Source organism: Balaenoptera borealis, assembly GCF_965194805.1.
Source record: "Balaenoptera borealis genome assembly, chromosome: 12".
NCBI classification, from domain to species: domain Eukaryota; kingdom Metazoa; phylum Chordata; class Mammalia; order Artiodactyla; family Balaenopteridae; genus Balaenoptera; species Balaenoptera borealis.
The window spans coordinates 79,870,408-79,885,005 of NC_138869.1; the positions used below are offsets into that span (position 1 = coordinate 79,870,408).

Here is a 14,598-nt window from a genome sequence, read left to right on the forward strand (position 1 = left end):
TACTTCTTTTCTCCACTCCCCACCCCCTGCCCAGTTTTACTGAGATATAATTAACATAAAACACTGTATTAGTTTTAGGTATATAACAATTTGGTATATGTATATATTGTGAAATGATCATCATAATAAGTTTAGTTGACATCTACCATCTTACATAGTTACAAATTTTTTTCCTTATAATGAGAACTTTTAAGATCTACTCTCTTAGCAACTTTCAAATATACAATACAGTATTGTTAACTATAGTCACCATGCTGTACATTATACCCCCAGAACATATGTATCTTATAACTGGAAGTTTGTACCTTTTGACCACCTTCACCCATTTTGCCCATCCTCCGCCCCTCGCCTCTGGCAACAACAATCTATTCTCTGTATTTATGAGTCCGGTTTTTTTAGACTCTACATATAAGTGAGATCACACAGTACTTATCTTTCTCTGACTTATTCACTTAGCACAATGCCATCAAGGTCCACCCATGTTGTTGCAAATGGCAGGGTCTCCTTTTTATGGCTGAATAATATTCCATTGTATATACATATATACCAGATTTTCCTTATCCACTCATCCATCAATGGCCATTTAAGCTGTTTCCATAACGTGGCTCGTATAAAAAATGCTGTAATGAACATGGAGGTGCACCTATCTTTTCAAGTTAGTATCTTCATTTTCCTTGGATGAATACCCAAAAGTGGGATTGCTGGATCATGTGGTAGTTCTATTTTTAATTTTTTGAGGAACCTCCATACCGTTTTCCATAGTGGCTGCACCAGTTTACATTCCCACCAACAGTGTAGGAGGGATCCCGTTTCTCCACATCCTCACCAACACTTATTTGTGTCTTCTTCAGTTTCTTTCATTATTGTCATAGTTTTCAGGGAACAAGTCTTTCACTCCCTTGATTAAATTTATTCTTAGGTATTTTATTCTTTAGGATGCAGTTACAAATGGGATTGCTTTCTTAATTCCTCTTTCTGATAGTTCGCTATTTTAGTGTATAGAAATGTAAATGATGTTTGTGCATTGATTTTATATCCTGCAATTTTACTGAATTTGTTTATTGGTCCTAATGGTCATTTAGTAGAGTCTTTAGGATTTTCTATGTATAATACCATGCCATTAGCAAATAGAGACAGTTTTACTTCTTCCTTTCTGATTTGAATGCCTTTTTTTTTCTTGCCTAAATGCTCTGGCTAGGACTTCCAGTACTATACTAAGGAAAAGTGGCAAGAGTGGGCATCCTTGTCTTGTTCCTGATCTTAGAGGAAAAGTTTCAGTTAAAAGTCCCCATCTTTCTTAAACCTCATCGTTCTCCTTGCCTTCCTATCTCAGTACAAAGCCTGACCATCCGTCTAAACATCTTAAGCTTCTCCTTCCACACTACCAACCACTTCGTGACCTAGAGCCACTGATTCTCCCTCTGAAATGGTTTTCTGTAGATCTCTCTTCTCTTTCCCCATTCTACCTGGTTCAGGCACAATTAATTGTACTTATTTTTTTTTTGGTCTGCACCGCCTTAGTGGTCTAAAATCTGAGCTTATTCTTCTTTGCAACCCCACCTACTCACCGCCTCCAAAGTCACTTTTGCAAGATGAATTAGATCAGATCATTTCTCCCATACAGGCTGCACGGCTTCTCCTCCTCTGCAAGGTATATTCATAGCCCAGGCTCACTGAAACACCCCCCTCCCAAACTCTCCTGGCCACCTCCTCACTGCAGAACACCTACAAGTTCTTTGAATGTGACCTTTCCTTCCACGTGGAACACCTAGCTGCTTCTCTATAGAGATCCAGTCTGAACATGAACTTCTCTGCAAGCTCTTCCAGGTTCCCTGCACCCTTCCTTCCCTGGGCTCCCACTGAGCTTGTTCCTATCGCCACTAAACACACATCATGCTGAGCATTACCACTTAATTTTCTTATCCTTTTCTGCTAGATTGATTTCTGAACAACATGGGCCTCATTCTTGTAGCCTCTGGCACAGGGACTACATAGCACACAGTAGGTACTTAAATTAACTGCTGAGTAAACTGAGTGGATGGTACAGAAAATAAAAGGAATGGGAAAATGAGACCACAGCGACTAGCAAAGTTGATCTCAATAAAGCTAATTTCTATAACATACATGACTAACTGCAAACGATTATGCAAGTAGTTTTTAAAAGAGTGTGATGCGTACTTGCAAATGACAAAGCTCTCAAGTTCCCACTTATGCCTGTTAACTGTTCATCACTGGAGAGAGAGAGTCACATCCTCCCTAATTTCTTTGGGTTCTGCAGGAGCTGCAAACGAGGTATTTGGAAAGCTCTTGGAATCCTGCAGCTTTAGTTGAGGACACATTCCCTCATAAAATTCTACGGACTGGACTCAAGTAGTAGGTACTCAGTAAACGCTGATTTGATTTGCAGTGGATTTGAAAGCAAAGAGCGACTCACATTTTAGACTAACTCAACGCAGTGACTGATTGTACTTAAGATAATAGCTCTAAGACTAAAGAAAATCAATGGGAGACTGAAAAGCAGCCAAATGTTCACGCCCCTGCCTTGTTCCACAGTCGATGCTTATCTGCTTCTTGATCCTTTCTAGCTTCTAGGCTTTTCTTACTTCATAGTGTTCCTGGAATGGAGTGGGCCAGTTAGCAAGTGTTGCCCTGTGCCTGTGATACACTTGCCCTGTGTTTTGTGTGGATGTAACATGTGTGAAAGTTAAGCTGCGTTATTTTAAATGTCCTACTTTTCCTAAAGCCTCCCCTCCGTATGACAAGTGGGATTCTGGCTTAGGGAAGAGAGAAGGATGGACTGGAATGCTCTAGCATCTTTCATCTCCAGTTGTGGGACACAGGTTAAAGGGAGCTCAGAAACTTTTGTTTGTACTGAAAGGATACTTCAAAAAAAAAAAAAAAAAAAGCGTAGGCAGCAGACTCATTAGATGTCCACTGAACACTTCTATCTTAATGTACTAAATAGGAAAGATTCAAAGCATGCACTCTGCTATAATTCATTTTGGGATACGAGAAAGACAGCAGTGCCTTGGAGAATAAATCATTAACTGAAAGTCAAACGGAGACACCCTGGAAACCAGTGAAACCAGGAGGCAGCCCAGGGATCAGGTGGCTGGGATTTGCCTGTTCCCTCTAGTGACTTCTAGAGAGAAGCATCCCACAGGCAGGAGGAACTCGGCACACTGCGCTTCCTTCTATTTCACTTTTCAAACTTGAAGTTATTTTTAGATGACCCAAGCCCGCTAATCCCAGGCAGGACAATTCCCAGCCCGCTGCGTCTCAAAGCACCTTCCCCTCCCCAGCACTTTCCTTAAAGCACTGGGAAAAGAGGCTCCGATTTCCCGTCCGCTCTCTGCGTTCAGACCACCTCCCCTAATCCCCTCTCCAAATCTCAGTCCCGGGGACCACAGGCGTCATTCCCGCTCCTCCACTTATGCACCTGCTGCTGCTGCTACTACTAGAAAGACGAACCGGTGGGCCACTAGGAGTGGGGAAGGGGCTCCTTGAGACCCGCGCCCTCTAGAGGGGGTCAAGGGACCTCGGTCCCCACGGCCGCCGCGGGAGCTGAGAACTGGATCTGGAGACCACTCGCCGCCACGGCCACCGCCCCCGGCCCAGCCCCTTACCCCGCCCGCTCTCGGCCGCCCCCCGCCGGGGTCCCCCGACCCGGCCCGGGCGCCGCGCGCAGCCCCGGCAGGACAGGACAGGACAGGACAGGGTGCCGGGGCGAGCGGGCCGGTGCCGTTACATAACCGACCTGCTGGTCGTCCGCGATGCGTCGGTGGAGGCGGAGGCGACGGCTGGGCGGTCGGCCGGTCGGCGGAGCCGGCGACTGCTGGCGTGGCGCGACTGCTCACCTGGCGGCCGGGCCGAGAGCGCGCGGGGACGGGCGCGGTGCCCGCGGGCCTGGGCGTGGGGCCGTGCGCGGCGCGCCCCGCCTCCCGGGCTCCGGCTCCGGCTCCGTGGGTCCGCGGGTCTCTGCCTCCGGCCCGCTCCTCGCCGCAACCTCAGCGGCCGTCACCCGGGACAAAGCGGCTCCGGGGAGGGGCCGAGCCGGCGGCTCTGGCAGGAGCCAGCGGAGATGGGCGCGCCCCCAGCTCCGACTCATCGCGCCAACCTCCAATCAGACCCCGGGAAACCGAGAGCCCGTGTCTGGCCTCCTCTCCTCCCCTCCCGCCTGACCCCGCGCCCTTCCCCGTCCCCCACGCACTCCCCTTCCCGGGCACTCCCCCTGCCCTCCGCCCCGGTGCCCAGGAGGGAGTGAAGACCCTCTGGGGACCGAGCGCAGGAGACGGTCCGTAGGAGTCCCGGGGGGAGGGGCTCCTCGGGGTCACGGCCGGGGCGGTGGCCTTCCTGGGGGTCGGAGTGGGCAGGGGGCTGATGCTGAAGCTAAGCGTGGCTGGGCAGCGACAGCCGGGAAGAAACTGATAGAGAAGCAAACTGTGGGTGGGGAATACTGAGCTGATGGAGCCCCCCTACTCCGACCAGCTGAGGAAAGGTCGAGAAGCCCCTCGAGGGAGGGTCCTGGGGCGCTGCGCCGGGTGGGCGCAGGCACCCGATGGCTGGCTCCCCGGCCCCGCCCCGCCCTCGCGGGGGAAAGTGCCCTGCGCGGGCCGTGGCTTTGCCAGGTTTCCCAGCCACCAGACCTGGGGACTGAGGGCTTCAAGGTCTCCTATTGTGTGAAAGCCTGTGACACAGGAGTGGGTGGCATCCTACAGTATCGTACAGTAAAAGGTTGAATGTGAAACAGAATCTTGGGTAGATCTGTTGCTCAACAAACTTAACCCCGGTAGAGGTCTCTGCTTTACAAAATAAAGCGGTTCAGAGCCGTGGCTTATGGGTGCCACCCGTACGGATAGAGTTGAGTCTCATGGCAAGAGAATGCCAATAATGTAAAAAAAATTATAATAAGGGAAGTGGGAAAAACTGAAGGAAGAAGGGCGGCGGGGTGAGGGTGGGGGAGGGGCTGGGGTGTGTGCACCAACCTGAGGGAGGGAATGAATAAGATATAAATCAGTTTTGCGTTGTGTCATCTTTCTAAATGCTACATAAATAGGCCTTTTTCCTTGTGCTTTTTGTGCCCTTTTGTTTCCTGATAACAATGTTAAAATTGCATCGAAGCAACTTGTAAGTTTCACAATTATTGTTTGCTCACCCAGATACCACATTGTTTTTTCCAAGGCTGACACAGAATTGCATCCTCTTTGAAAAACAAAACAAAACAGAAAAGGTAGACCTTGGCTCTTCTCTCTGATTAATCTGCATTAAATATAAATAAAGACAGAATTTCAGAGTTGAAAATGACCTCGGACTCCTACTCTTCCAAACTTCTAGATGCACAAATCCATATATATTCACTGATTAGATGAATTACTTTTTTGGATAGAATTGTTTGGAAGAGCATCCGTATGTTAAGGCCAAAATTACTTTCCTAGGATTTTCACTCTAGTTCACTTTTTGAAGCGATGAAGACAGTGTCCAATTCCTTTTCCAACTGACTGTCTTTCAAATATGTGAAGATAGCCATCATCACTCACTCTAAGCCCCCATTTCCAAGTAAAATATACTCAATCCTTTGAACAAAATTTCACAGTAAGTAGTTCCTAGAATCTTCACCAACCTGAAGACCTTCACCTTAATAGGATCTATTATGTACATATATATTTACAAATAAAATTTTCTGGGTAGAGAAGTAATATATTTGTTGTAGAAATTTTGCGAAGTTGGAAAAACGCAAGATTTAACGTGAGAATTCAATGAAGTAATACATGTAAAGCACTTAGCCCAATGCCTGGCACACAGTAGCACTCAATATATGTTAGCTGTCACAAAAATGAACATGGTCATTTTCTTACCACTCAGATACAGGTGTTCTTATTTTCTTAATAGCCTTTTTTTTTTTTTTTTTAAGTTTAAGATTCACAGCAACATTGAGTGGAAGGTACAGAGATTTCTCATATACCCCCTGCCCCACACATGCACAGCCTCCCCCATCATCAACATCCCCCACCAGGGTGGTGCATTTGTTACAAAAGATGAACTGACATTGACACATAATTATCAACCAAAGTCCAGAGTTTACACTAGGGGTCACTTTTAGGTGTTGTACATTCTTTGAGTTTTGACAAATATATAATGACATAGACACCATTATAGTCTCTTACATGACAGTTTCACTGCCTTAAATATCCTCCCTGCTCCTCCTATTCATCCTTACCTCCCCACTAACCCTTGGCAACCGCTGACATTTTTAACCCTCTCCATAGTTTTGCCTTTTTCAGAATGTCATATAGTAGGAATCATACAGCGTACTGTATAGAATTTTCAGATTGGCTTCTTTCCTTTAGCAATATGCAACTAAGTTTCCTCCATGTGTTCTGCGTGAACATAAATTTCAACTCACTTGGGTAAATACTGAGGAGCGTGATTGCTGGATCATATTATAAGAATACGTTTTGTAAGAAACCACCAAATACTGTCTTCCAAAGTGGCTATACCAGTTTGCACCCCTGCCAGCAATGAATGAGATTTCCTGTTGCGCCACATCCTCACCAGCGTTTGGTATTGTAAGTATTTTGGAATTTTGCCATTCTAATAGGCATGTGGTGGTATCTCATTATTGCTTTTATTTACAGTTTCCTAATGACATAAGCTGTGGAACATTTTTTCATATGCTTATTTGCCATCCATAGATCTTCTTTGGTGAGGTGTCTGTTCAGATTTTTCACCCGTTTCCTAACTGGGTTGTTTGTTTTCTTATTGTTCCTTTTTGTTTTAAGAGTTCTTTTATATTTTGAACAACAGTCCTATATCAGATATGTATTTTGTAAATAATTTCTCCAACTCTGTGGCTTGCCTTCTCATCCCTTTGACAGTGTCTTTTGCTCAGCAAAAGTTTTTAATTTTAATGAAGTCCAGCTTATGGATTTATTTCATGGATCGTGCCTTTGGTGTTTTATCTAAAGAGCCTTCATCATACCAAAAGTCATCTAGGTTTTCTTCTATATTATCCCCTAGGAATTTTATAGTTTTGCATTTTATGTTTAGGTCTATGATCTATTTTGAGTTAATTTTCATAAAGTGTATAAGTTCAGTATCTAGATTATTCTATTTATTTTTTATTTTTTGCATGTGGATATCCAGTTGTCCCAGCACCATTCGTTGAAAAGACAATCTTTTCTCCATTGTTTTGCCTTTGCTCCTTTGTCAAAGATCAGTTGACTATACATATTTATCTGGGTCTATTTCTGGACTATCTAGTCTATTCCATTGATCTATTTATCTATTCGTTCACCAATATCACACTGCCTTGATTACTGTAGCTTTACAGTAAGTCTTGAAATCAGGTAGAGTCAGTCCTCTGATTTTGTTCTTCCCCTTTAAAATTGTGTTGGCTATTCTGGTCTTTTTGCCGCTTCATATAAACTTTAGAATCAGTTTGTCAATATACACAAAATAACTTGCTGGGATTTTGATTGGGATTGCATTGAATCTAAAGATCAAGTTGGGAAGAACTGACATCTTTCCATATTTAGTCTTATTATCCACAGACATGGCATATCTCTCCATTTATCTAGTTTTTCTGATTTCTTTCACCAGAGCTTTATAGTTTTCCTCACATAGATTATGTACATATTTTATTAAATTTATGTCAAAGAATTTCTCTTTTTTTTTGACCTTTGCCCATGTTTTAATTGGGTTGTTTTTCTGTGTGCGTGTGTGTGTGTGTGTGTGTGTGTATGTGTCTGTGCGTGTGGAGTGTAAGAGTCCTTCATATATTCTGGATATGAATCCGTTGTCAGATACGTGATTTGCGAATATCTTCTCCCATTCTGTGAGTAGTCTTTTTCTTGATAGTGTCCTCACTATGAAGTATAAAAGTTTTGAATTTTGACGAAGTCCAATTTATCTATTTTTGTTCTGGTTGTTGCTTATGCTTTTAGTGTCAACAACATTATTTTTCATAGCTACATAGTATTCCTGATAGCTGTACTTTTTTTCTTTTTTTTTGAAACAGTTTCAAACTTACAGAAAATTTGCAAGGATAATACAAAGAACTCTTATACACCCTTTGTCAGACCCCTTTTATAAAAGGATCCAGGAGATGATACTGCTTTTCACCCAGTTGTCATGTTTCTTTAATCTCCTTCAATCTGAAACAATGACCTTGACAGCTTTGAGTTTATTTGCTAGTCATTGTATAGAGTGTACCTCTATTTGGGTTTGATGTTTCCTTACACTGAGGTTATAAGATGTACTCCAGAACATCACCAGAGTGGTGCTGTGTTCTTATTGCAGCCTATGTATTGCACGTGATATTGACTTGTCACATTCATGTTTTTCTACTTCTATCATTTCTTTTGCGTTAGCATTCTACTGCAAGGAAAAGTTTTTCTTCTCCTCATTTAACTATTTAGTAATATAAATGTGCACTCACAGACTCCTACTTTATTTAATGGGTCATAATCTGTTACTATCATTATTTATTTTGATGCTCATCCCCCCAGATTTGGCCAGTGGGAGCCCCTTCAAGCTGACTTCTGTATCCATTGGCACATCGCCATAACTGAGTGTTTTCTTACTCTCTGGTACAAGATAGTCCAGACTCAACTTATTCTTTGTCACTTGTGACCCTGGAAGGATTTCATGTTTTCCAAAGATACATGCTTATATTTTTTTCAAAGAGAGGACTTAAGACTCTTTGCTTCTGCACTAGGAGAGATTATAGGGGTCTGGATTTATGAGGAAATTTGAAGATTACATATCACTACTAATAACAAAAACAATAACATTAAATGTTTTTAAGTGGTTACTGAGTACCAATCACTCTGCAGTTCGTATTTATACATTAATGTAATCTTCATAATACCCTATGAGATAAGTACAACTATTATTTCCATTTTATAGGTGAGGAAACCAAAGCACAGGTAGATTGCCTAACCCTGGTAAGTTGAGCTAGAGTGAAACCCAAGTAGCCTGGTTCAAGACCTTGGGGTCTTTTGTGTGTAGGAAAATGCTGCCACTTTCAGTGACCATGGAAGGTGAGTCAGGCCTTCCTCCTCAGGGCTCCTGGAGTTCTTTTTCACATGTCCCTTTATTATGCCTGTCACATTACATTGTTTGCAAATGACCTCATGGATGGACCAAGCAACTTATCCTACTACCTGGCATGGAGTATGCTTTCAATAAATGTTTAACCGTTGATAAGGAATTTAGGCCAACAGAATATGGCTTTCCTGAGGTCAAAGTGATGGAGTGTGTAACACTCCAACTAAAATTCCAAACTTCTCAGTCTCAGTCAAGTAACCGTTCTTTCTCTTGCATCAAGCTCGCTCATCTGGTGCCACATTTATTACTAGAAAAGTACTTTGTAGCCCATCTCAGTGTCAGGCTATTCCTTATAGATTTAGATTAGCTGTAATGCCATGTAAGCAAGATGCATGTTCCTTTATATAGTAGTCCATGCTTTACAGTAGCAAAAATAAAAATGGGCTGGATTTTAAATTAAAGTGGAGCAGGACAGATCTGGTCTGAAAGTGGAGGCTACCATATATATCATTCTGGGTTTACAGTTTCTCATGTCATGGAAATGGAAGTGGAAAGAAGGGAAGAAACACTTTTCCAAGCATTCTAAGTTAATCTGTTTTATTCTTTTCTCGGCAGCCTTTAGAGTAGGGTGGAGAGGTGGAAAGGGCTCATCAAAGCAGGGAACAGAGAAAGTGATCCTATAGCAAAGTATTTGGTTGCTCTCAATGACTTGAGAGGTATTCTTGGGTGGGGGAGAACACACACACTCCCTGGAAAAAATAAAGTCAAGATGACTGAGTGTGTTTCTTATAGCTCAAGGAATCTCTGGTGTCAGCGTCCTCCAGCCAAAGACCATTAAGAACACACCTGTAATTAAACAAGTTGGGTTTATTGCTCTTTGCATTGAGGGAGGACACACACCATGGAGATGGTGGGGCATGGCAGTAAGACATTAGGAAGGACTTACAGGGTTTGGACTTGTCTTAAGTGATCTGGGGGAGGGTTTAAGGAAGCCGTACTTTGCTCTAGATTGGATGCTATTAAAAAGCAGGGGTACTGTTTTCCTTGGGTATATTAATAAATCTTATCTATAAGGTGGGAAGAATGAAGTAAGGCTATCACTGGTATCATTGGTCAAGAAGCAGCCATCACTCATATTAGTCAGATTAGGGGAACGTGATCATTTTTGGAGTTTGGACAATGTTCACATTTTTGTCTCTGTTTAGCTGTGAGTGCAGAAGATCTTGCTTTTATCTTGATCCCTCGTGGTCCTAGGATATTTTGTGAAACTGTGTATATTCAACAGGAGAACATCAAGGCCAAACTGATTACACCTGGCAGATCATAGCTGTCAGGGCTGCTTCTTCCTTTCTCCCTAGTGAGATAAGGTACCTGTGATAGATGATTCCTCCCTCATCTTGGCAACCTCACACAATAACCAGCCCATCAACAATCCCCAATAATCATCAATAATACCCAGTACCTAAGAATGTCTACCACATTTTCCACCGGTGGAAAATAAGCAAAAGTAATATGAGTTCTCTCAAAGGGCGTTTGAAAGAAAAATGAAATAAGTGTTAAGCTCCCAAGACAACTAGAGAAAAACAAAAGATGGGGCTAGATGATAGGCTTTGAAAGAAAGGAACTTTGTATGAGTACTGGAGTGGTGTGGGAAGATATAGAGATGGGGAGACTTGGGCTGGGCTTCAAAAATGAATTGAATTTGGAGAGGAAAATAAGAAGGTTGTGGACTTTTTAAGTGGGGAGAACCACACTACCTCTGGAGAGGTCAGCTTTGGCCCTGTTAACACAAGGCAGACAGAGGAGAAAAGGTTGACCAAGCATGGAGATGGGAGAATAAATGAGGGCAGAGGAGGAAAAAGATTGGCTCTAGCACTGGGCAAGTCCAGTCCAAAAGGCCCTTGTGGTCTCAAAATAACACCACAGCAGACAAAAAAAAAACTGTCCAAGCACATTGTTGTCATCAAGAAGTCTCACATAGAGAACCTGGCTTATCTTAAACAAAAAAAGCTTGAAGAAATGGAATCCAGGACAAGACAGAGACCCCATCATCAGGATCCTAAGGTGGGGACTGGTCCCTGGAAACCAAGAGGCTCGGGAGACTGTAAGGACAGCTTGACAGTGGGTTGTATCAACGAGGCTGAAGCTCCTTACAACATCCTTCTCACTTAAAGTGTTGATCAGTTCTAGAGACCAGGATGGGGCTGAATTTCAGGCAAGAGTCAAGTGCCCCAGGTATGAGAAGTGAAGGGCTGGGAACCCTGGGGCTTAGCACAGGTCTCAAGTTTGAATCTCACCTCCTCTTTTTACTAGCTGGATATCCTTGAATAAATCAATCACTTTACTCCTCTCAATGCCAGTTTTCTCATCTGTCAAGTCGAGATCATGGTAATCGTACCCTACATTGTTGTGAAAATTAAATACCGTAAGGCTTATAAAGCATTTGACCCAGTGTCTGGCCTCAATCCATTTTAGCCATCATCATCTCTATCATCATCATCATCTGCTTCATCATCGTCATCATCGAAAGAAAAGAATGCTCTAAGGCAGAGGTCATGAGATTATGGCCCCCAGGCCAAATCCAGACCCCACATGGTTTTGCCAATCAAGTTTTACTGGAACACGTTCACACTCCTTTATTTATGTATTTTCTATGACTGCTTTAGCAGTTGTAGTTGCAATAGAGACCTCATAAAGCTGAAAATACTTGCTATCTGGCTCTTTCCAGAAAAAGTTTGCTGAGTTCTGCTCTAAGGCAAGAGAAGTCCAATGACCATGCCTATGTTGGAAGCTATGAGGACTTCATGTGAACAAAGCACAGGGGTAGCATAGGAAGTAGGAAGAAAAGTTTCACCAGGTTAAGTTGAGGCACACTTTTGCAGAAGAATAGTCTTTTGCAATTAAGAATATGAAAAAAAAAAAATGCCCTTTTTCAACCATCTTAACTCAGTAGAGCTAACTTTCTCTCTGGAACCTGCTACATAATTTGGGGGACCCAGGGTCCCTGGATCAAAAAATATTAAGCATTTCAGGAAAATGACAGCAGAGCATTAAATCAAGTACAGGGCCCTTCTGCACAGGTTGTATGGCTCTGTCTCTTTTTCTGTCTCATACACACACACACACACACACACACACACACACACTCTCTCTCTCTCCCTCTCTCTCTCTCTCTCTCTCTCTCTCTCTCTCTCTCTCTCTCTCTCTACACCTACAAGAGTATTCTACAATTGAAGAACAATCGAAAGGCCGTCAGTTGCAAACTGAGACTTGGGTTTTCTGTCTCTTTCCCTACCAGAGCATTTTCTCCTATAAATGATTCTTCTACACTCACAACTTCCTCCTCTTTTCATTTTCTTGCAGCAGTAAAAGCAGTTGTCCTCTATCTAACTCTCTCTCTTCGTTTTAGCGTGACACATCTGTGTTATTGTTCAGATGGCAGAGGAAAACTGCTGGTCTCTGATTTCTCTTTTTCCATTCATTACAGCATGCCATGCCCAAAATAGTCGAGTCTGCTTTCACTGTGGCCCCATGCTCACCACGCCAGAATGAAAGCCACTGTTGCCCGTGTTGGCTCTTACTGGGCTTTGGAGTGTCTGGAGTGTGTAAAGTTGTACAGATAAAAGTGTTAGGTAGAATGACATGCACGGGAAGAGCCACAGGGCAGCTAAGCTGATCTGTGTTTCCTTCATAGAAATAAGAATGTGCAAGGGGCTGCAGTATGGGAATGGTCTGTGAAACTAAAACTCATGAAGAACTTGGTTTGCCCAAGAGGGAAAAAAAAAATCCCACACACACAAAGATGGATGGGTTGTGTTTTGTTTTTAGCTCTTTTGATAGTCCATGGAGTGGAAAATGTGTCTATAAATGAGTTTTTTGTTGTTCATTGTGTGGAAAACATTCACAGATAGGTGGACAGATAAATATGATATTATAAGCCTTCCAAGTTTATTGTATTTTTTTTAAGTCTGCAAGTAAAAGCAAGATGGTTTGGGATATCAGGAGTATGAGTGTACAGATGCCAATAGGTTGATACTAGGTATGATCACAGATCCACAAGTCCCCTGGTGAGGCAGGTTCCCCCACAGGGACCTGGACAAGTGAGCGCCCTCAAAGATGCCTGGTGTGTGTTGATTTTCCAAAGGAGGACCAATCTATCAGGGTCATCCTAATTTGCCAGGCATGAGTCAGATTCCTCCAGGGTTTGACAAAGTGACAGACTACTCTGATAAATTAATTTGTGCTAAGGTGCTAATGGCTGATAATAGACTCTCTGGTTACTCTCGGATAATATCTATACTTACATGGGGCCAGGTTCTTCAGAGTCTGGAGGCCACAGGGCGGTCCGTCTCTCCGCCAGCCTGTTTCTCTGCTCCTGGCGCATGCCCTCTGCTTTTAACCTTCCGGGCTATGCACTGGCAGTTCCCTCTGCCTGGGTGCCTTTACGTGACACTCTCAAATTCTTCCACCAAAGATCAACTGAAAATAATAGTAACAAGTGCTGCTTACTGTAATTCTAAGTATTCTAAGAGTTGTCCCATGACCAACATTGGCATCCCCCCCAGGGGAAATTATTAGAAATGCACATTCTTGGGCCCACCCCCAATCTATCGACTTGGAAACTTGGAGTGGGACCCAGAAACTCGTGTTTTAGCAAAACCTCCACGGGGTTCTGATGCTTGCTAAAGCTTGAGACCACTGTGCTAAGCACTTTACCTACATCAGCTCATTGAATTTTCACAACTCTCTGAGGTAAGTCCTAAGATTCTCTCCATTTGGCAGATGAGAAAATTGAGGCACAGAAAGTTTAAGTAACTTGACAGAGATCCTCAGTTGGTGAATGGTAGAGCTGGGCTTTGAGTCCAGGCAGTCTGGCTCTAGAATGTGGATGACCTACCACTAAGCTTTGTTACCTTTTCAATCACTGCTTCTGCAAAACCTTTTGTAATTGCAATCTCCCAAATCCCACCAGACAATATCAGCAGCTCCCATATCACTTTCTTCCTTTATAATGCTTGTGTTTTTCTTGTCCTTCTGTCGCCAGTACCCAATACCTATATTGCATGAGCAAACTTTGCTATATGATGAAAGAATGAATAACTAAGGGGACTGATCAGTGAATCAATAAATGTCTTGACTCAAAAGTAACTTGATTAGAATTTTCCAGGGAACTTTAAAAAAAATTTCCAGATGGATAAACAACAAGATCCTATTGTATAGCACAGGGAACTATATTCAATATCCTATAATAAAACGTAATGGGAAAGAATATGAAAAAGAATATATCTATGTATAACTGAATCAATTTGCTGTACACCAGAAACTAACACAACCTCATAAATCAACTATACTTCAGTTTAAAAAAAAGTTTCCAGAATCTTATCCCTCACCTACTGAATCAGAGTCTCCAGGAGGGGGCTTGGGAATCTGTATTTTAAAAAGTAAAACCAAAAACAAGAACCCTGATTTAAGAAAGCGTTGTGCCAACAAATTGATTCTGCCCACATTGAACCCCTGCCTTAATTGGCACTGATGACTGTGGATAGTTTT

General features: G+C 42.9%; 1 protein-coding gene across 1 annotated transcript in view; it reads right to left on the reverse strand.

Annotated features, from left to right (window-relative positions):
• RCAN2 (regulator of calcineurin 2) overlaps window positions 1-4,056 on the reverse strand; it is a 256,726-nt gene extending 252,670 nt beyond the window's left edge. The window contains exon 1 of the mRNA XM_082347666.1: window positions 3,758-4,056. The gene's annotated coding sequence lies outside the window, so the exon portion shown is untranslated. The remainder of the gene's footprint in view (window positions 1-3,757) is intronic.
• Window positions 4,057-14,598: the final 10,542 nt, after the last annotated feature.